The sequence below is a fragment of the Siphateles boraxobius genome, unplaced genomic scaffold, assembly GCF_051911475.1.
Source record: "Siphateles boraxobius isolate OS27281-9 unplaced genomic scaffold, OSU_SipBor_1 5, whole genome shotgun sequence".
NCBI classification, from domain to species: domain Eukaryota; kingdom Metazoa; phylum Chordata; class Actinopteri; order Cypriniformes; family Leuciscidae; genus Siphateles; species Siphateles boraxobius.
In genome coordinates, this window is record NW_027509141.1 from 18,762,649 (window position 1) to 18,786,749 (window position 24,101).

Here is a 24,101-nt window from a genome sequence, read left to right on the forward strand (position 1 = left end):
TAGAGACAGGCAGATTTTTTTTTAAAGGCCAGTTATTTCAAGGATCCAGGGAACTATGCATCCTGATAAAGTTCCCTTGGCCTTTGGAATTAAAATAGCCTCACATCATCACACACCCTTCACCAAACCTAGAGATTGGCATGGGGTACTTTCAATAAAATCATCTCTCAATGCAAATCAAACCAGCTATTATGCTAACTGAAATAAACCATGCCAATCTCGTATATGTTTATTACTATATGTATAATTTTTAATTCTGAGATGGTTTTACCTTTTCAGTGCAATGTCTTGAGAGTTTTCCACCAGGGATGTGTTGTCCTTAAAGGGATAGTTCACCCAAAAATAAACATTAGCCCATGATTTACTCACCCTGAAGCCATCCTAGGTGTATATGTCATTCTTCTTTCAGACGAGTACAATTGGAGTTATATTAAAAATGTCCTGGTTCTTCCAAGCTTGATAATGAGAGTGAATGGCAGTTTGACTTTGGAAGTCCATTAAAGCGCATCTATTCATGATTAAAGTGCTCAACACGGATCTGCGGGGGTTAATAAAGGTCTTCTGAAGTGAAGCGAAGCGTTCGTTTAAAAGAAAATATCCATATTTAAAACTTTATTGACTAAAATAACTAGCTTCCGGCAGACGGCCGTGCGCATCGATTTACACCAGAAGAGTAACACTTGATCTTGACGCACAACGGAGGTGTTTACGATTCCACTTAACAGCGCTCAAAGCGTCACATTTTTGAAATTTCAGTACCGACTTGGTACTGAAGTCAGTTCTTTTTGACAACTCTAAATCACACACATAAGCACTCTTGTACTGATGCTCATCTGATGGTATAGATGTACTGTATAATATAAGAGTGCAAAATCATTTGTTGGATTATCATTTCCATGCAGCCAAACAGATTGCTACTTCTGATTTTCAGAGAACCTTTTACAGTTTTACTGCAATTGGTCCGTGGGGATCTCATTTGGGTCAAATTCACCTTAAACTCCTCCTTTTACTCTTTAAGCTATGCTGCCAGGCTGGTGCTACACTGCAATGCTTTGTATAATCACAGCAAGCCATTCATCAAGTGCCACGACTGCCCCCAGGCTCTGGGGCAGTAAGCTAGCTGACAGTAATTCTCAAGCCTGTCTCATCAGTGGTCAAATTCCAGCCCATCAATCACACTTGCTGATGTATTATCCCTGTTTGAAATGTCCATGCTTATCTATAATTTGGGCGGTTATCATTTATGAGTTAGTGTTTTATGGTGCGTGGACGGCCCCTCCTGCATCACGCTGTGAATCATGACACCTAGACGCAGCAGAAGAGCCCCTGATGAGATATCATCTGTGACTGGCTCTTACGTTTAACAGCGGGCGACATATTTTCATGACACTCCCAATGCTACAGTGATCCATGAAATGCCCTCCACCAGATCTCCAGTTAAAGTGGGTGTAAATTAACGCTTTACTATAAAGTAGCAGGTTATTGCTCTCCTTCTGCTCAAATGAGGCCAGGAACGATCACGTCTCTTATGTGGAGGGGTTGATTGCATGCTAATTGTGGGGTGTGGCTGAATTATGCCATTGGCCAGTGATGTTTGATAGCCGAATATTGGCCTATCTGTTCAAATGCTCCATAGTGTTGGAATGACAGAATTTGTTTTGGCTTCATTATGTGACCAGTTTGGGCATACTGTTGGGAATCTCGATGGTAATTGCCTAGCTGGTGGATGTACAGCACAGTATGTGACCTGCATGTTGCCATCTTTGATACATTGACACTCATTTTTCTTTTTCCTGGATTTATTAATGTATTCAAAAATAAATATTTGTAATTTCTGCATGCAGTGACTAGAGTTCAGTTTGAATGAAAGAATGACCACACCAGTCGACTTTCTTATCAATATATTAGGTAACACTTTATTTTGAAGGTCTACTTCAGAAATTCTACAAATTATTAGTAAATTTGCAACTACATGTCAACTAACTCTCATTAGAGAATTAGTTGATATCTGCTAGAACTTTATTTTGATGGTACCCCAACAGATATTCTACTGACTATAAGTAACTTTACAACTACGTCAACTTATTCTACATCCCATTCCTCATACACCCCTGCTCTCCTCATTTTATATGTATCTCTTATCAGTTCAAAGGTTCAATTTGACCTTTAGTGCCCAGTGAAGTGGACTTCACAGGGTTTTTCGCTATCATAAGTGAGATTTCAATCCGAAAGGAGCATACATGTTCTGTTCAAAGCACACTGCTAACTGCATATATACATCGATACATCACTTCACGAGAAATGAACAGTTAAAATGTGCACATTCACATTTGAATGCAAGTTTGTTTGTTTTTTTTGTAAAAGGTTACACCACATGACATTTAATTTTTAACTTTTCATGAAAATGGTGTTTGTTTTTCAAAACCATATGAAACCAACATGAATACAAAGAGTACATTTCTAAGAACTTGGCAGATTTTTTAAATATTTGTCTTTTTCTTTATCATGAATACTTTTGTTTCTCATTAACCCATATGCTTCCTTGGCATTATGTCCTGGAGCCAATTATCTGAGCCGATATGTAATGACAACCTCTGCCAGCAAGGGCTAACCATGGAAGTTAATCAGTCGAATTTTGACCCTATGGCCTTGACTATTAAGATTTCCCATGGTTCCTTTCTGTGGGGGTCAGCAGTGATGTTAAATAGTTTTAGAAAGTGTGTGCCAAGTTTCCATTGCAATATGAATAAAAGTTAAAAAGCAGACCGGCAGTAATTAAGAACAGGTGTAGCGTGCGTGTGTTGGGATTGTGGGCAGTACGCTGGAGGATGTCAGATGCTGTTCCCTAATTGCCACTAGCTGAGGATTTATTGTTAATGTTGGACCAACCTCCTTTAACTCCTGAGAGAGAATCGTAACCTGAAATATAGATTCATTAAGGATGCATATGGCACGCCTTTCAAATGGGCCCATGAAATATTTCATCTGGAAGACAATTCCTGGCTGGCGAACGAACAATTGTTGTTAAAATGATTCATAGTGCTAGACTAGAATCAGTATTGGGACAGCATTACATATTTTAGCTGTAGGGTGCTTTTACCATCATCAGTTTGGTCTCGCTACATCTCTTTGTGGAAGATCTTCATTATATGTAGCCTATAATATATATCAGCATCATCATCACAACAAAAAGCTGAAGAAAAGTCCACTGGTTTGTAGGCCAGGGCTCTGTGGCACTCTCGCACATGGCATTTTGCCGGCTTGTGTTGGCTGATGGGATATAGCCATTACCTCTAATCAGTTTGCCTCTGTGGTGGGGTTTCTGACATAAAGAGTGCTGGGAAGGGATGGCGGATTTTGCACAGGCTCTGCCTTTTTCAGGTCACTGATTCTTTGCGTCAACGTTCGTGTCATGGGCATTTGGAAATAAAGCTAAAAGCATGTGGCATTGCAGGGCTTTGTGAGTCTGTCGGGCTATCACACTCCACTGACACTCGACCTTCACTCTCCCTAATGATCATTTGGTTGAGACGCCTTAAAGATTGTCGCACACACTCAGACATGATACGTTTTACTACAGTAACTCCTGCTTCCATCTCCTGCAAATGGAAACAGTGTTTGCTTCTGAAGGGCTGTTAAATATTGACCTAGTCTAGTTTGTTGTGGCACAGCTGAGTAGTAAAAAAATAATTAGGAGATGAGTTTTGAACATTTACATGACATAATTTATAACAACAAAATCAGAAATTCCATATATATATATATATATATATATATATATATATATATATATATATATATATATATATATCACAAACTTCCATATTAACAACTGTAACAATTTAGCTCAAAGGGGAAATATTAATAATAAGTCATAACTTGTTATGATTAATTATGAATATTTGGGTCAGTTAATTGGATTAACTTGATGTAGCTAAATTCATATTACAATCTATTTGTAACGCGGTGCGGTGAAGGCAGATAGGAGGCTGGATCCAAACGCAGTTTACACGCTTTATTTAAATAAACTCAAACAGAAACTCAGAACGCGGAACAAGAATCTTAACACTGGGAAACCAACACTCACGTTAATCCTGAAACATATAACAACTCACAAAGACAGGGCAGAAACACAGGGCTTAAATAATCAGGGACAAACGAGCTAACAGGATAACAAGGGGGCGTGGGAAAATCAGAAACACCTGGGAAAACTAATGAACAAGACAGGGAACCAAAGAACATGACAGGACACAAACCCACATCGTGACATAACCCCCCTCTTAAGGGCGGCTCCTGAAGCCCAATAAAACAAACAAAAGTCCAGGAGGGCGGTCTTGGGGGAGGGATGGGGGGCCAGGCCCATGCAGGGGATCGGGACCTGGACCTAGGCAAGGCGGGCCTGGGCCGCAGAGCGTGGGCGGACCAGACTGGACCGAAGGCCAGGGCGAAGCAGGACGAGGCGAAGGCCAGGGCGGAGCAGGACGAGGTGAAGGCCAGGGCGGAGCAGGACGTGATGGCGGCCATGGAGGTGAAGCCCCTGCAGACGACCATGGCGGCGCAGCCCTCATGGTCTCCTCACCGGACCCTTGGCCCCCCCCCCCAAAAAATACTTGGGGAAATCCACGGGTTCAGGAAAGCCCTCCCGGAGCTTGAAGGGCGCAGGCAGGGCGAGGCGCAGAGGCGGGGCCGGCAGGGCGAGGCGCAGAGGCGGGGCCGGCAGGGCGAGGCGCAGAGGCGGGGCCGGCAGGGCGAGGCATCTGGGAACGCCCTCCGGAGCCTGGCGAGCAAAACGAGTCCTCCTCCTCCTGCGACGGCGCTTCACTTGGCTTGAAACTTTCACTTGGCTGGATTCACTTGACTTGGAACTTGACTCACTTGACTTGGACCTTGACTCACTTGACTCACTTGACTTGGAACTTGACTCACTTGACTTGGAACTCGACTCACTTGACTTGGAACTCGACTCACTTGACTTGGAACTCGACTCACTTGACTTGGAACTCGACTCACTTGACTTGGCGGCACTTGACTCACTTGACTCGGCGGCACTTGACTCGGCGGCACTTGACTCACTTGAATCGGCGGCACTTGACTCACTTGATTCGGCGGTACTTGACTCGGCAGTTGACTCACTTGACACGGCACTTGACTCACTTGACTCGGGACTTGACTCACTTGACTCGGGACTTGACTCACTTGACTCGGGACTTGACTCACTTGACTCGGGACTTGACTCACTTGACTCGGGACTTGACTCACTTGACTCGGGACTTGACTCACTTGACTCGGTGGCACTTGACTCGGCAGTTGACTCACTTGACTCGGTAGACTCGGTGGCACTTGACTCACTTGGCTCGGCGGCACTTGACTCACTTGGCTCGGCGGCACTTGACTCACTTGGCTCGGCGGCACCTGGCTCGGCGGCACTTGACTCGGCGGCACTTGACTCACTTGACTCGGCAGCACTTGACTCACTTGGCTCGGCCGGCGGAACCTCCGCGGTCTCCGGATTGGCAAATCCAACAGGACCAGTGCGGAATACGGGCCCGAGTGGGCATACGTGAGTCGCGGGTTTGGTAAGACTGCAGTGAGGAGCTGGCTCGGCCGGATAGGACGGGAACGTGGCTATGGAATAGTCCACGAAGCAAGCCTCAGCAATGTACCGGTCCAGAGTCCAATCGGTAATGTTGCTCGGCATCCATCGAGCAATCCGGTAATCCAGCCCGTTCCGAAACAGGCCTATGAGCTGGATTTCATCGAGCGTTCCGAGATGGCAAATGGAGAGGAAGTCCTTAGCATAGCTTTGGACGGACTGGTTCACTTGAAACATTACCGAGAGATATTCTCTCAGGGCCCGGTTGCTGACGACTATGGGAGAGACTGCTGAAGCAACTGCTGGTTCCATTTTGCGGTGAGTTGTTCTGTAACGCAGTGCGGTGAAGGCAGATAGGAGGCTGGATCCAAACGCAGTTTACACGCTTTATTTAAATAAACTCAAACAGAAACTCAGAACGCGGAACAAGAATCTTAACACTGGGAAACCAACACTCACGTTAATCCTGAAACATATAACAACTCACAAAGACAGGGCAGAAACACAGGGCTTGAATAATCAGGGACAAACAAGCTAACAGGATAACAAGGGGGCGTGGGAAAATCAGAAACACCTGGGAAAACTAATGAACAAGACAGGGAACCAAAGAATATGACAGGACACAAACCCACATCGTGACACTATTAATCAGTTCGTCCAACGAACTCTTTTGATTATTCATTTATTCTAAGAAAAGAGTATCTTTCATGGCCACAGAAAAATTATTATTTTTTAGCATGTACAGCACTTAGAGCATGTAACAGGATCAAGATCGTAAAATAAACTTTGTTGTAAGCAGATGATCAGAACCAAATACATATTGTGCACAAGTTTTATTAAAGTGCCCCATTATGGATTTTTGAGAATTACCTTTCATGTAGTTTGTAACATAGCTCTAAGTGAATGAAAACATCCTGCAAAGTTTTAAATCTGAAAGTGCACCGTATATAAAGTTATTGTCTTTCAAAAGTAAGAGTCAACTCTGAGTCAATGAAATGAATCGTTTTTCAAACAAGTCATAAGCTGTTTCATTGTGATGTCAAGACTGAACATTAGGATATTGCCCGCCCACTGATTGCGCACCCAGACACTAGGGGAAACTTGAACCTCAAACACTGCAGCTGATCCCTGTGGATACTGGATATCATCATGTTGAGAAGACGCTGTGCTCTACAACAATGTGAAGGTAAAGCCAGTTTTTTTCTCTGCCCAAGGACGAACATGTTAAGAATCAGTGGTTAAAATTCATCTTTACCACAATATCACAGCAGTATAATCCTACACTTTTGCTGTGTTTCCTTTATTTTACTGACGACTGCTTCTCAAATCTTGGAGTTCAATGCATGATTTGCAAACCGTTTGCTCTTGAAAGATGGTGTTCAAAATACTTCGTTTTGAGTTTTATATTGTGTAGGTCTCCTGCTAACTGGTTGACTCACGTTATTACTGTCTTACTGAAATACTTCTGCTAATCAGTTGTGGGCCACTATTACCTAAAACTGTGTCTATTAACGCAGATTGTCTGTCATTCTCACTACTTTGAGGAAAGATTAAGCACGGAGCAAGATTTGTTTTACCAACGTTTATGTTAATGACGTCAGTCATTCACGCTAGAGCTTGGCTAATGTATGCACTGTTATTGATACAGTTTCCACATGTTCACCCCAATAAATTAGAAAAATACTCGGTAAATAAATTAGTACAAGTAAAATAATCTGTTTGTTGATAGACATGCACTTGTTAATGCTGATGGGGAGGAATTACAGTTGCAAAATCTCATAATGTACCTCAAACTGAGTAGTGTATCACTGAGAAACGTCCTGCTCGAGTCGTCCTTGCGATGCAGTTTCGGGTTGATTAACTAGTTCTTCCAATGTTTCATCATCGGACTCGCGCTCAGATTGATATGGTAAAATTAACGTCATTGTTCGTTACTGTGTTTAGTTTACGTTGTAGGAAGCCTCAGGACAGTTGGTATGGCAATGGCAGTTTTATTTTCGACGCGCACGCTGTACGGCTGTACACGGTAGACCAATCACAACAGACTGAGCTGTCTGGCCAATCAGAGCAGAGTAGCTTGCAGAAAGGAGGGATTTAGAAAGATCAATTCATCTGACGAGTCGTTTGAGAATCATTGAAAATGTGGTGATGTGCAAATGTATATTATGAGAACATGAAACATTTTTTTGACCTTTGATGCATTAAAACCTGTTGTAGGAGACTCCAAAACAACATTAGGAAACTCTAAAATAGCATAATAGGGGCTCTTTAACAAAATCACAAACACATAACTAACATACAAACAATTACACATACATGGGTAGATGGTAAATGACCGAATGAAACCGGAAATGAAATGAAGCTACAGAAAAGAATCAATGAACATGAAAAGAACCATCAGCTTATTATTTTAAGAGCACCTCATTAAATTTACTGTATACTTGCATGGCCTTTGATGTGTGTCAAAGTGTCAAACGTTGAAGTTGCAAACGTTTTTTTCTCTCTGTTGGATGAAGAAGATGTGATGAACTTGCATGGTTAGTTTGACTATGTTCTGCTTGAAAGTTCTCTCTCTCCATGAGCACATAGCTGATTGTCAGTCAATGCCTGCTGTCCTGGGGCCTGCTGAGGCCACGCAGGACAGCACAGCACCCCGAACGTACCGAACGTACCAGAACTGGGCCCTCATTATATTATGGAATAATTGTTAAAAAATAAATAAAATAGGCATATTTGTGGAAAAAAAGATCTAATATTTGAGTTACATAAAAGCTTTTTATTTGTTTTCTTCCTAATTGTCCTTTAAATAGTGGTCAAGAACCCCCCCCCCCCTCCCCCAAAACAAGAATGGTTTGGCCACTGATAAAAATTGTCACTTGATTTGAAGTTCAGTAGGCTAACGTTACGCTCAAAATGTCTGGTCAGCACAAGTCCGGTGCTCAGAAAAGAAAAGAGAAGAAGAGAAGAAGAAAATAGAGGCCTTCGAGTCGAGATGTCTTAAACAAATATTTTTTTTGTTCTATCCCATCTAAGATTATCTTGTCCCGGGCCCAGGCAAGACTGTCAGCTGGCCTCTGCTTTTTCCACGTGACCACATTTTTAACAGCAATAAAACCAACTTATCTGATCATAGTCATGGTAACCAAGACCCTTCTTGCCCTTGTTGGGGGGATGGGACCATAGATCCCAGAGTGAGTTTTAAAGATTATTGTCTGATTTGTCTCAGTCGTTACACAACCAATCAGTAATTTTATTAATTTAAGTTCAATCTTACAGATGTGCATATTTAACCGTAGCTGCGTTAACATGGACCCTAATAATCCGTTTGTAATCGGACTATAGTAGCCCGGTCCAAATAAAAAAGTCACATGTAACCATGTCAATTGGCATGAATAAGCCAAATCCAACTTAAATTCCATTCGATTTTTAAGGAGTGGTTTGAAGATTTTCCAGTTCAATAGCACATGTAAACACTTGATAAGATTGAAAACTGAAACTGGACATGTGTAATGACATAGAAATGGATTAATGATGTATGACTCACAGAATGAGCTGTTGTTGATGAAGGAATGATAAGGCTCATGAAACCCTAAACTGTTAAAGATTTTAACAGAGGTCTGTGTGTTGTAGGGCTGTCAACTTTGGTCGTTTGGTCGACTAATCGGTCGATGCCATCTTGGTCGACTGACATTCTCATTGGTCGACAAGTTGCAATTTTTTTTTTTTTTTTTTTTACCAATAGGAAGAAATTTTCATTGATTTACTCCTTGATATTTATTCCTTTATAAGCAGTTATATGTTACTGTATTCTAAATATAAGTAGGCTATGTTTTATCCCCAACTTTAACCCTCTTAGGTCTGAGGTGTTTTCTGGGTCCTGGAGGTGTTCTGACATGCTCTGACATTTGTGCTTATTTCTGTTACTTGTGACATTTTCATGGCTAAAGTCTTATTACATTGTATTCAGCACAAACTCTGCTACAGTAATATGTCAGCAGCATGTATGTAAAAGTTTGGAGTTTTGAGATAATAATGTTTATGCGTGGTTTGTGAAAAAAAACAAAAAACAAATGTCACGGAAATAAGGTCATAAAACCCATAGTGATTATTTCTTCACAAGACTTTTGAAAATTGTATCACGTAGCCAAGAATATTTTCTCCAAAACTATGTGAAAATCATCCTGCATACTCATTTAGATAAGACAATATATTGATTTAAAATTTGTATGACGTGTTTTGTGTGAGAAAGCTTTATGCGAGGAGGCGTGATCTCTCATTAATATGAATGCATTTTACACCTGAGAAAGACAAAGACCCTCCCCTAATGGCCCTGTCAGGTGCTATCAGGCCCGATCATTATGAGGAGCCTTGCACAAAGAAGGAGGAGAAATTAAAAAAAGTATGGCTTTTAGATTGTCTGGAATTATTTAAAACACAACATAATACAAAGATAGACAACAAAGGACATAAAGCACATTAGTAAACACGCTGATCTAAAGAAAAAGACTTAAACAGTCACACACCTTTGTGCCATTCCTGAAACATAGTAGCCTCCATACCTGTCATGTCCAAGGTGTTTGACTTTTCATTTTACCATGTTCATATACAGAGACTCATGTGAATGTTGAAGTCAGCAGGACTCATCCAGTGGCATCTGGTCCCTTTCTAAAAAATAAATAAATAAACACCTGTAAACATGTTGATATCAAGACAAACTATAGGGCTGCACGATTCTGGGAATACATTTTAGATTTTTCATTCACACACACCTATATATATATATATATATATATATATATATACATATATATATATATATATACAAACACACCCACTGCCGTTCAAAAGTTTGGGGTCGGTATGATTTTTAATGTTTTTGAAAGAAGTCACTTATGTTCACAATGTCAGAAACCAATCAGAGTCCACATCTCACACCACGCAACGATCACTCTCTCCTGAGCTCTAATCACCTTCACCTGTTCGCAATCAGCAACCAGCTCCATAAAAACACCCAGTTCACATTCAATCTTTGTCAAGTCTCCAACAGGAACAGACGCTTTACAACTGTTTCACGAAGTCTCTGATACAACCTGTCCTCGCCATGTAACGTATACTCACCTGAATTATACTAACCTCTGTGTCCTTGTTCTGATGTTTCTAGAAGCTTCAACTGTATCCGGGTCTCCTGAGTCCTTGTATTCCTCCTGAGTTCCACTCGCTCACGGCTGTATCTGAAAGAGAAAAGACAAATCATCACCGAACTGTGTTAGTTTATCATTAGATAAACTGAAGAGGATATGCACACCTGGAATCCTTCCCGCGCAGTAATCTTCACCGAATTCACCTCTCAACTTTGAATATTCTCACCTTTTGAACTTGATGCACTGAAATAAAGCTTTATGTTGATTCACTTACCTCAGTCTACGAGCCTGTATCCTGACAGAAGACTTGACCAAAACCTAAAGAGGTGAAGAAAATGGATTCCATGCGAACCTCAGGCACGGATACAAACTCTATTCAACCTACCGTTGCTGCAACAAATTCCATACAAGTCCCCGCTGCCTGGGCGAACCCAGTGCTACCCCCAGCCAGCGCTTCCGTAAACGCAGCTCCCTCTATTGCTTGCTTCGCTAGTCCACAGTCGTGCCCAGTGCCATTCTCCGGTCGGGTGGAAGATTGCAACGGAATCTTATTGCAATGTTTACTTGCGTTGGAACAACAAGCCCAACTATATCCCACCGAGCGATCGAAAGTCGCTTTCATTATCCAACAATTATCCGGAGCAGCTTTGAGATGGGCTGAGGCATTGTGGATCCAGGAATCCACTGTGATGACATCTGTTCAGGAATTTGTAAAACACTTCAAAGAAGTTTTCGGACGTCCAACTAAAGATTCCTCTGTCGGTGATCAATTGCTGCAGTTGCGTCAAGGAAAGAAGACAGTTTCTGAGTATTCTTTAGAATTCCGCACTCTAGCCTCCAACAGTGGGTGGAATGAAAGGGCGCTCATCTCAGTTTATCGCTGTGGGTTGAATCCTGCCCTGTGTCTTCAATTGGCGATTTATGATGACAGCCTGGGAATAGAGAAATTCATCCAGCAGGCTATTCGTGTGCAGCAAAGATCTCAGAACTGTTATCAAGATACTATGCTATGTCACTCTTCTTCTCTACAAGTTGTCATGGGTTCTGCGTCAGAAGATCAATCTGAGAAGATGCAAGTCGACACTTTCCGACTTTCCCAGGCAGAACGCTCTCGAAGAAAAGAGTTGAAATTATGCATGTACTGTGGGGCCAAGGGTCATTTTAGACTCACCTGTCCCATTCGACCAGGTCGGCTGACGATAAGCTCCGTTCAAGACAACTCCATTATATCAACACCCCTTACGATTCCTGTAATCCTGAAATCTCGAAATATCTATGTATCTGTAACAGCTATCATCGACTCTGGGTCAGCAGGGAACTTCATTTCAGGACAGCTCTGTAAAGAACTCAACCTCCGGAAGGTTGACACTCCCGAGCCCTACTCCATCTACGCCGTAACAGGTGAGCTGATAAACAAAGGACATGTCACATCCCAGATAACACCCATCCAGTTATGGATTGAAAACGTACACCATGAAATGTTCGAACCTTTTGTTCTACAGAATAGTCAAACAGACATAATCCTAGGTCGCCCATGGTTAATTCGTCATCAACCCACCATAAATTGGCAGTCTGGTGTGATCACTAGATGGGGTTGTCAGTGCCCAATTAATGAAATTCCACATCCTGGCTCTCCCTGTGCTCAACCCCCCGAAGGAAAACCTATCCACGAGTATTCCCTCCTGTTACTCCTCATTCTCTGACATTTTCAATCCAGTTACTGCCTCCAACTTACCTCCCCATCGGCCATGGGACTGTGCCATTGATCTGAAACCTGGAGCATCCATTCCCAAGGGTCGAATTTATTCCCGAACACGATTCCATGCAAAAGTACATCGAGGAAGCCTTGGAACAAGGTTATATCCGTCCTTCCACATCACCTGCTGCGTCTAGTTTCTTTTTTTGTTCCCAAGTAAGACGGGGGTTTAAGACCATGCATTGACTACAGAGCCCTAAACCAGATCACGGTGAAATTCAGTTATATACTGCCCCTCATCCCATCAGCTCTGGAACAGCTCAGGGAAGCTAACATTTTCATCAAGTTGGATTTAAGGAGTGCATACAATCTGTTCCGAATTAGGAAAGGGGATGAGTGGAAGACGGATTTCATAACTCCTGCAGGGCATTATGAATATCTGGTGATGCCGTATGGATTGGTAAACGCCCCTTCCGTCTTCCAGAGCTTCATGGATGAGGTACTCCGGGATTTCTTGGGAAGGTTCGTGTTGGTATATATCGACGATATTCTTATTTTTTTCCAAAGACCTAGTTGAACATCGACATCATGTATCTCAGGTGCTCCAAAGACTCCGAGATTTCACTCTGTTCCTAAAAGCTGAGAAGTGCTCTTTCCATCAAACCAGTGTCGAGTTCCTGGGATATCACCTCAGTGAGAACGGAGTGGAAATTTATAATCGGAAGACGGAGACCATCCTGTCCTGGCCTACTCCTGAGTCAGTTAAGGAACTTCAGAGATATCTCGGTTTTGCAAATTTCTACCGACGATTTATACATCAATACAGCCTTTTGACAGCTCCCCTGACCTCCCTGCTAAAAGGAAAACCCAAGACACTTCTTTGGACCCCAGAAGCAGACAGAGCTTTTGAATCACTCAAGGCCGCATTCACCATTGCACCATTACTCCATCACCCAGATCCGGAAAAGGTATTTGTGGTAGAAATGGACGCCTCCACTACAGGAGTAGGAGCGATTCTATCCCAGTACTCTGATTCCTCCAAAACCATACCCTGTGCGTTCTTTTCTAGAAAGCTATCAACTGCAGAAAGCAATTACGACATTGGAAACCGGGAACTCTTGGCTGTGAAACTTGCCTTGGAGGAATGGAGACATTGGCTTGAGGGGGCCAAACATCCGTTTCTAGTACTCACCGATCACAAGAACCTTCAGTATTTAAGAGATGCTAAGAGACTGAATCCACGTCAGGCTAGATGGGCACTGTTCTTCACTCGTTTTCATTTCACAATCTCATATCGACCAGGATCAAAGAACACTAGAGCAGATGCTCTTTCCCGTATCCATGCCCCAGAAAGTCCAGTTGAAGAACCCGAAACCATCTTACCTGAAAGGTTATTTGTCAATCCAATCCATTGGGAAATCAATGAACAACTGCTAGAAAGGTCACAACAACAACCCAGAGTCCCAGGATGTCCCCCCGGCAAAATTTATGTACCTGAAGATTTTCGTAACTCCTTGATTTCATCGGCTCATTCCTCGGTGGGCACAGGTCATCCCGGAATAAACAAAACTACATCTACTCTCCAACGCACGTATTGGTGGCCCAACATGCAGCAAGACATAACCACGTTTATCCAAGGATGTATTCCCTGTGCCATGTCCAAAGTTCCACGACAGCTGCCAGTGGGTAAACTGATGCCCCTTCCTGTCCCACATAGACCTTGGTCACACATTTGGGTAGATTTCGTTACAGATCTTCCTTTCTCAGAGGGTAACACTTGTATCCTCGTAGCCATTGATTGGTTTTCCAAGGCGTGTAAGCTGATCCCCCTGAAGAGTCTTCCCACAGCCTTTGTCACGGCAAAATTATTAATTATTAATTTGAAATTTCGGTATCCCAGAAGACATTGTGTCCGACAGAGGGCCTCAATTCATCTCCCGGGTTTGGCGAGCATTCTTCTCTATGATGAATGTGACTGTAAGTCTCTCATCAGGGTACCATCCGCAAACCAACGGCCAAACAGAACGAAAAATCCAAGATGTTGGACAGTTCCTGCGTACATTCTGCCACTCCAACCAGAACATCTGGAGGCGGTATTTGATTTGGGCAGAATACGCACAAAATTCCCTCAGACAGACAAAGTTAACTCCGTTCCAATGTGTGTTGGGTTACCAACCTCCTTTGTTTCCTTGGTCCGGTGAGCCCTCCGAGGTACCAGCGGTAGATAAATGGTTTAGAGAGAGTGAAAGGGTCTGGAATCAAACTCATCATCACCTTCGACAAGCAATAAATCGGCAACGAAACTTCGCAGATGCCCCTCGCCGTCAGATATCTGAATACCAACCTGGACAACTGGTCTGGCTTTCTACGAGAGGCATCCGTCTACGTCAACCTAGTCGTAAACTTAGTCCCAAGTACATCGGACCATTCCCCATAGAAAGACAGATCAATCCAGTGGCCTATAAGCTTCGTCTCCCGGCTCAGCAACGAATCCATTCCACGTTCCATGTCTCTCTCCTGAAACCGCATCATCCAGCGGGGTCTAGCGCACCCACAGAACCAGCTCCGGAGGATACTCCCACGATACTTCCTATTGAACCAGAGCCCATCTATTCAATAAGAGAAATATTGGACACCCGACGTCGAGGTGGTCAGCTCGAGTATTTGATAGATTGGGAAGGATATGGACCAGAGGAGAGATGTTGGATACCCCGGAAGGACATTCTTGATCCGGATATGCTCCTTGAATTCCACACTCAACATCCAAGCAAACCTGCACCACGACCCAGAGGTAGACCCCCGCGGCATCGGGGTCCAAGGTCCGCTGGCGCAGATTCTGGAGGGAGGGGTAGTGTCAGAAACCAGTCAGAGTCCACATCTCACACCACGCAACGATCACTCTCTCCTGAGTTCTAATCACCTTCACCTGTTCGCAATCAGCAACCAGCTCCATAAAAACACCCAGTTCACATTCAATCTTTGTCAAGTCTCCAACAGGAACAGACGCTTTTCCACTGTTTCACGAAGTCTCAGATACAACCTGTCCTCGTCACGTAACGTATACTCACCTGAATTATACTAACCTCTGTGTCCTTGTTCTGATGTTTCTAGAAGCTTCAACTGTATCCGGGTCTCCTGAGTCTTTGTATTCCTCCTGAGTTCCACTCGCTCACGGCTGTATCTGAAAGAGAAAAGACAAATCATCACCGAACTGTGTTAGTTTATCATTAGATAAACTGAAGAGGATCTGCTCACCTGGAATCCTTCCCGCGCAGTAATCTTCACCGAATTCACCTCTGAACTTTGAATATTCTCACCTTTTGAACTTGATGCACTGAAATAAAGCTTTATGTTGATTCACTTACCTCAGTCTCCGAGCCTGTATCCTGACACACAAAGGCTGCAGTTATTTGATTAAAAATACAAAACAAACCCAGTAATATTGTGAAATATTTCAATGTAAATCAGCTGTTTTCTATGTAAATATATAGTAAAGTGTAATTTATTCATGTGATCAAAGCTGAATTTTCAGCATCATTACTCCAGTCTTCAGTGTCACATGATCCTTCAGAAATCAGTATAATATGATGATTTGATGCTCAAGAAACATTTTTCATTATCATCAATGTTGAAAACAGTTATTTACATTTTTATTTCAGGATTCTTTGATGAATAGAAAGTTCAAAAGAACAGCATTTATCTGAAAAACAATCTTTTGTAACATTAACCCTCTGAGGTCTAAGGGGTTTTTAGGGTCCTTGAGGTGTTCTGACATGCTCTGACATTTGTGGTTTTTTCAGTTATTTATAAACATGTTAATGGCAAAGGTGTAAATTCACTCTATATAGCACAAACGGCGCTACCGTAATATGTGAGCAACATGTATGTAAATGTTTGTATTTTTTAGAGAATAATGTTTATGCGTGGTTATTGAAAAAACTAAAAGTTAAAGTGTCTGAAATAAGGCCACAAAACACATACTAAATATGTGTCCACAAGACTTTTGACTAATGGGTGTTGTTGCCTAGAATTTTTGCTTCAAAATGATCTGAAAATCATCCTGCCTAATCATTCACACAAAACAATACATTGATTTAAATTTTATAAGACACCTTTTGTTTGGAAAGGCAATATGCATGTGTTACGTGTGGATTTTTGTTGTGTCTTGTATATCACGTGATCCCTTGTTTGTCATGTGATCCTGCCATGTGTCTTGTCTTTTGTTTGTTGTTGCTCAGTGTCCACAGGTGTTCCTCGTCCATGTTTATTAGTCTCCCCAGGTGTTTCTCATTAACCACGCCCCCTTGTTATCTTGTTTAGCTTGTTTGTCTGTGTATTTAAACCCCTGTGTTTCAGTTGTTGGCTGTCGGTTGTTGTTTATGTTACTTTTGTCCTGTTCTGAATTCCCTGGATTACCTGTTTGTTTTTGTTTAATTAAACGTGCTTGCGATTGGATTCGCTCTCTGTCTCGTTCCTGACTGGATGTAACAGAGTGGAGGCGTGTACACACCTGAGAAGACAAAGGCCGGATAATGTGCCACATACATAATGAGCTTTATATTAATTAGCCCTTTCACACAGGTGTGTCACTGGGTCCCAAAGAAAGCAAGGACTAAAGAAATTATCTATATATACATATTTTACAATTAGAAATTGTAACCAATTACAAATAGGTTACAATTACAACAACAATTACAATTTTAACAATATTTCAAGTGTATTTCTTTGTAAAAAGTATACATTTTATCATATGTATTAAAAAAGGTAAGGATTCATTAGTTTGAAAATTGGAACAAACACTATAATAACATCTTAGTTGATAATTCAATATACCTACTTTATTTTTGACAAAACACCATACTATAGTATATTTAACTATGAGCAGAAATTGGTGAACAAAAGCGTACCTATTTAATGTGACAGTAGTCTTTTTTTACAGTCAAAACTTTATAATCTATCCAAAACTAATCACAAGATCTTGTCTAAACATTCATATTTAGTCTTTGTTACAATATTTGTAACATATTGTGTATGATATATTAGCATATACATGTGAATTTGCAGTTTGTTGCTTATACAGACATTTTATTTCAACATATTTCAGTCTATTTTTACTCATCTTAATAATCTATAGCAATATAGTTAGGATGTGTTCATGTAAACATAACGTTTACTAATGTAGGTGCAAGAGTGAATGAACGACACAGACATGCGCTGTATAACTGTAGTAAACAAAGCGTGCGCGCGCCTGTGCCGTTCATTCATCATTTAGCCTACACACAGACACGCAATTCATATTTAAACAGTCTTTTTGCGGTTTACAGTCAGACACTATTCAATATCGCGATTAGAACAAAGCACTTAAGAATAAACGACTTACTACATCAGTTGGATCTTACCAGAAGGGTACATTTTCCAGGGTTATTAGATAGTATTATTCCTCACACCGTAGGGATACTTACATACTTACTGAACACGATGTGTTTTATAATCCAGCTGGTAGGCGTTGGCATGTTTGAATGGCTTGCCTTAGATCATTTGCCTTTGAATACCGCGCGCTCTCCGTGAGCGTGGCTCATTAACACGTAATCAGGTATAATGAGCTGGAAAGAAAAAGACTGACATCTCTCTCTTTTCATACAGATTACATAAACTGAGAATATTTTTTTTTATATAAATTAATTCATTTAAAAGAAGAGAGTTCAAGCTTCATTATGGAAAAACACTCGTGCCTGTATGACAAGTATTCGCGGAACTACAGTTAATTTTCGGACGCGTTTCAGAATGGACTTAACTGACAGAGAGAAGGCAGAACGCGCATCATGTTTGTTTTTCTTTATTTGGCGACATGTACAACACTTTATTTGTATTGTGAGTATCCTCAAAAAAAATAGACACTTATCAGGATCTAAGATGTACAACACTTAATATGTAAGATCAAAATCAACAGAGTATTTTGAGTTTCTTTTGCACTGATAAGAAAAAAAGTGCTGACCTCAGAGGGTTAAGCACTACTGTTCAAAACTTTGGGGTCAGTAAGAATTTTTAGTTTATTTTTTGGGGGAAATAAATAAAATGGATCAATACTTTTTTTCATCAAGGAGGAATTAAATTGATCAAAAGTGACAGTAAAGCAATTTATAATGTTACAAAAGATTCTATTTCAAATAAATGCTGTTGTTTTTAACTTAATGTTCATCAAAGAATTCTAAAAAAAAGGTACACAACTGTTTTCAACATTGATAATAATCATAAATGTTTCTTGAGCATCCCATCATCATATTATACTGCGTGTTTTGCTTTTCAAACACACAGCGTGACTCAGACCCAAACTCTGCGCGTGCAGCGATCGAGCCGCTCCAAACTATGAAACATTATTGTTACATTATACATCAACGTTTGAGCAGATATCCACAAACACAGTATTTAACAGTAAACACAGGTCTAAACATTAAAATATTCACCATATTAGAATAAACACTCATACTAGCATACTTGTATCTCAATTCATAACATTTTAGGCTGGCACCAGTTTAGTAGCTAAAATGTAAAGTTTATGCAACAATAAAACACTTACTATTATGTCTCTTACCTTAGAAATTGTTCTCATAATCAAAACGTCTTCTTCTGAGGTAAATCCAAGGTAAATCCACAGCACAAACAGTCTTCCAAACTGATGAAAAGTAGAGAAATACTGGAGTCGCTGATTCTTTGTTTCGAGCTGATGAGGGCTTTAACATCCTTCATTTGAATGAGAACAGCTCGCGCTTGTGGGGGTGTGGTCAAATTAAAGTTAATGAGCTCGGGCTGGAGAAACTGTACATGTCGTTGCTTTCATAGGGATTTCTTAAACCGAGAATATTTGTTTTTGATATGATTTACTTCATTTAAAAAAGGAGACTTCAAGCTTTGTAAAGACATTACTTTCATGTGTGGGTGGCAAGTATTGGCTGAGTTACAGATAATTTTCTGTCGCGTTTCAGAATGAACTTCACATTGAGAGAGAAGACAGAACGTGCATCATGTTTTTTTTCTTTATTTTACGAAAAACACAACTTTTTGTTTTTATCATTAGTGTACACAAAAAAAGAAGACATTTAACAGTTTTTAATGATGTACAACACTTGCCTGTATGACAAAAATCGACGGAGTTATTTGAGTTTCTTTTGCACTGATAAGAAAAAAAGCGAGACGCGCGATAGCCAACCCCAGGGGGTGAAATGCTTTAATTTAGGCTATTTTGTTACAGCGCCATAGTTTAGCGCACCACGTAGAACACTCGGGAACCGCACCTCTGGCTGGCTGGACTGCTGCTTCGCGCTCAGTAAGGAATATAGGTAGTTTTGCTGTATTCATTCAGTTAGAACGCTTCTAACTATACAGCCTATTATTATTAGGATTGTTTTTTAGGCTATTTGGGTTTTTTGTGTGTTTGTTTTAAAACGCCTAGATCGGCTGGACAAAAGTTAACCCATAGCTTTGAAAGTAAAGAAGAATATACAGCCTGTATAAACGAGAGCTTTTGTTAGGATTTTTCATTATTTTGCAGTTTTAACATATAATATTATGTTCACATATCACGTCTTTTGCGCGCTCAAGTTCGTTATTTCAAATGTAGGTGCGCGGTATGCGGGCTCATAAGGGAAGCGAGGTCCGCGGTGCGCGATTGTGACTGTCACTATAGACCTAGACAGAGCTCCTCACTTTGGAGTTAAAAAAATCACTTAATTTTCAAAGAATTGTATTATTATTGTAGTTTTATGTATTATTGATGTTTTTTCGTTGTTGTTTTATGCTCTATGATAATTGTTTAATAAATGTTCAATCAAAATGCAAAACATCGCGTCTTTTTATTTTTTTGTTTTTTAGTCGTTGCACAGGACAGGACTTTGGTCGACTAAGGATTTCTTTGGTTGACTACAGCCCTAGTGTGTTGAACACCATTGAAGACAATGTTAGCATCTGTTAGATTTAATAGTAGGGTGAAAATGTCAGGAGTCTAGTTTTATTTCTCTGCTTGTTTCTCTCTCTCTCTCTTACTTGTGCTCTCGCACAGCTGAACCCATTCTCAATCAGCGTTCACTCCTGCTCTTCTCACACCTGTTTCCCCTTGCCCTGATTTTCTGGCTATTTAGACCTCATGTTCTCTTTCCCTCTTGTCGGTTTATTGTTTGTTCGTTCATGTCTGTTACTGACGGTTTAGTATTGCTACTGTTTCCTGTCCTGTGTGTACGCATATGTCAGATGAGTTACTGCCCCGGCTATCCTGTGTCAAGTATGATTCTCTGTGCCGCGGTAACTGCCTGGTGGACTCTGCGCTTGCCTATTCCTGTGAACTCTCCCTGACCGCTTACCTGCATCCATCATCCTCCCTGGTTTCTGTCTGGAGATCGTTTTCCTGTTCTGCGTTCATCAAGACGACCTGTGATCGGCAGACAGCCTTTGTTGCATTTATCTTCTTTCTTTTCAATAAATCACTAACCTGCTTTCGCATTTGGGTCTATTTCGAACTGTTACAGAATAAACCGACCATGACGGACCCAGCGAACGATACAACCATCCGCTCAGCCGTTGAACTGCAGGGAGCATTGCTGGGCAGACATTCCGATGAATTAGCCGCCGCCAAGCACGCCGTGGATTCACTCGTACCTCAGGTGGCGGATCTTACTGGTCAGCTTCATCACCTGCGTCAAGACCAGTTCTCTTCTGGGTCGCGACACACCTCCGAGCCTCGGATTAACAATCCTCCCTGCTACTCTGGTGAGCCTACTGAGTGCCGTGCATTTCTCACCCAGTGTGAGGTGATATTTTCTCTTCAACCTGTCACGTATGCCTACGACAGCGCCAAGGTTGCGTATGTGGTTTCCCTTCTCACTAGTCGAGCCCGGGAATGGGGAACGGCTGTCTGGGAGGCTGGAGCTGATTGCTGCGACCAGTTTAATTCATTCAAGGAGGAGATGTTGAAAGTTTTCGACCGTTCTGTCTTCAGGCGCGAGGCTTCTCGTCAGTTGGCTGCGCTTCGTCAAGGAAGACGCTCCGCAGCTGATTATGCCATTGAATTTAAGACTTTATCTGCTACCTGCGAATGGAATGAAGCTGCGCTCACGGCATGCTTTCTGGAGGGCTTGAATGATGAGCTTAAGGACGATATTTTGCTCGAGAATTTCCCTCCAGTCTGGATGAGCTGGTTGAATTAGCCATTCGTTTAGACAACCGTTTCGACTTACGCCAACGTGCTCGTTCAGACGTCACGGGATTCCGGGGAGCCCCATTCACTCAGACTGTGTCACCTGAACCTCATCCTGAATCAGAGCCAATGCAGCTAGGTAGAATACACCTCTCCTCTGCTGAACGCCAGCGCCGTATTCGAGAGAGGTTGTGCCTTTACTGTGGTGGCACGGGTCACTTTGCTGCCACATGTTCGGTAAAAGAGAGAGCTCGCCAGTAGTTAGGGGAATATTGGCGAGCGCTACCCCGCTATCCCCATCCTTCAGTTCCCGCTCCATGATTTCAGCCATCCTTCGCTGGGGTATCAGTTCTGTTGTCTGCTCTGCTCTTATTTACTCCGGGGCGGAGGGGAATTTTGTTGATGAGAGGTGGGCTATTGAACATGGTTTGCCCCTTCATGAATTAAAGGATACACCCACAGCCCTCGTCCTGGATGGTCGCGTTCTTTCCAATATTCACCTGGCTACTGCCCTGGTGAGTCTCACCACGTCTGGCAACCACCAAGAAAAGATTTATTTTTTTGTTTTTCAGTCCCCTATGGCCCCCATTGTCCTAGGACATCCCTGGTTAACTAAGCACAATCCACATGTTAACTGGTCTGATAGTTCTATTGTTTCTTGGAGCTTGTCTTGTCACACCAATTGTCTTGTCTCTGCTGTTCCCTCTGTTTCTTCTTTGTCTGTTTTTCAGGAGGAGTCTATTGATGTATCTGGGGTTCCGGAGGAGTATCTCGATCTGCGAGCGGTGTTCAGTCGATCCCGGGCCGCTTCTCTCCCTCCCCATCGTCCTTATGATTGTAGTATCGACCTTCTCCCTGGCACCACTCCTCCCCGCGGGCGTTTGTATTCTTTATCCGCTCCTGAACGTGAGGCGCTCGAGAAGTACCTTGATACTTCACTTATGGCCGGTACCATCGTTCCTTCCTCCTCCCCTGCCGGTGCGGGATTTTTCTTTGTGAAAAAGAAAGACGGCTCTCTGTCTGTCGCGTGTGCGTCGCGTATTACAGCGGTTATTAGAGAATCGCCTCTATGTTAAGGCCGAGAAATGCGCGTTTCACCTCCAGTCAGTTACTTTCCTTGGTTCGGTCGTGTCTGCGGAGGGCATAAGCATGGACGCCTCCAAGGTTCAGTCGGTCACTGACTGGCCTGTTCCTGAGTCTCGATCGGCGCTTCAGCGGTTATTGGGGTTTGCAAACTTTTATCGCCGTTTTATTTGAAATTTCAGTCAGGTTGCCGCCCCTTTGACTGCGCTCACATCCGCAAAGTGTCGTTTTGTCTGGTCCGAGGCTGCCCAATGTGCTTTTGAGCGTCTTAAATGTTTGTTCACATCCGCTCCCATTCTGATTTCGCCTGATCCTAAGAATCAGTTTATCGTTGAGGTGGACGCGTCTGACGTCGGGGTGGGAGCGGTTCTCTCGCAGCGCTCTGCTCTTGATCAGAAGGTTCACCCATGCACATTTTACTCGCATCGACTCTCGTCTGCCCAATGTAATTATGATGTGGGTAACCGGGAGCTTCTAGCTATTCGACTGGCCCTGGAGGAGTGGCGCCATTGGTTGGAGGGATCCTCCTGTCCGTTTTTAGTCTGGACTGATCACCGTAATCTTGAGTATATCCACTCCGCCAAGAGGCTTAACTCTAGACAGGCTCGCTGGGCTCTTTTTTTCGGGCGTTTCAATTTCACTATCTCTTACCGTCCCGGGTCAAAGAACATTAAGCCTGACGCTCTTTCTCACCAGTTCTCCTCCTCTGAGGGTCGTCCCACCACCGAGACCATCCTACCTGAGGGATGTGTGGTTGGGTCCGTCACCTGGGGGGTGGAACAGCTGGTGCGAAAGGCTCTTTCTCACACTGTCGTTCCCCGTGGGTGTCCTGAGGGGAAGCTATTTGTCACCAAGTACGCTTGTCCGGCCGTCCTTCGTTGGGGTCATTCATCTAAACTGGTCGCTCATCCGGGGGTGGGTCGTACTTTGCCAGCTGTCCGCCAGCGATTCTGGTGGCCTGCCATGGAACGGGAGGTACGCCGATTTGTGGCGTCATGTTCTGTCTGTGCCCAGCAGAAGTCCAGTAATTCGCTCCCCGATGGTCTGCTTTGCCCTCTCTCTATTCCCTCCCGGCCTTGGTCCCATATTGCCCTGGACTTTGTTACGGGGCTTCCCCCCTCCAGCGGCAATACGGTGATTCTCACTGTCGTTGATCGGTTTTCGAAAGCATTTCACTTTGTTCCACTCCCCAAGCTTCCGTCGGCTAAAGAGACTGCGCAGGCAGTTGTGGACCATGTCTTTAGAATTCACGGGCTTCCTTCTGATATTGTTTCGGACAGGGGACCCCAGTTTGTCTCTAACTTTTGGAGGGAATTCTGCAAACAGATTGGTGCTACTGCCAGTCTGTCTTCAGGGTTTCACCCACAAAGTAATGGGCAAGCTGAGCGCGCTAATCAGGAC

General features: G+C 42.7%; 1 protein-coding gene across 3 annotated transcripts in view; it reads left to right on the forward strand.

Annotated features, from left to right (window-relative positions):
- LOC143711515 (uncharacterized) overlaps positions 1–24,101 on the forward strand; it is a 232,757-nt gene that overhangs the window by 89,111 nt on the left and 119,545 nt on the right. The gene's annotated exons all lie outside the window — the stretch shown is intronic.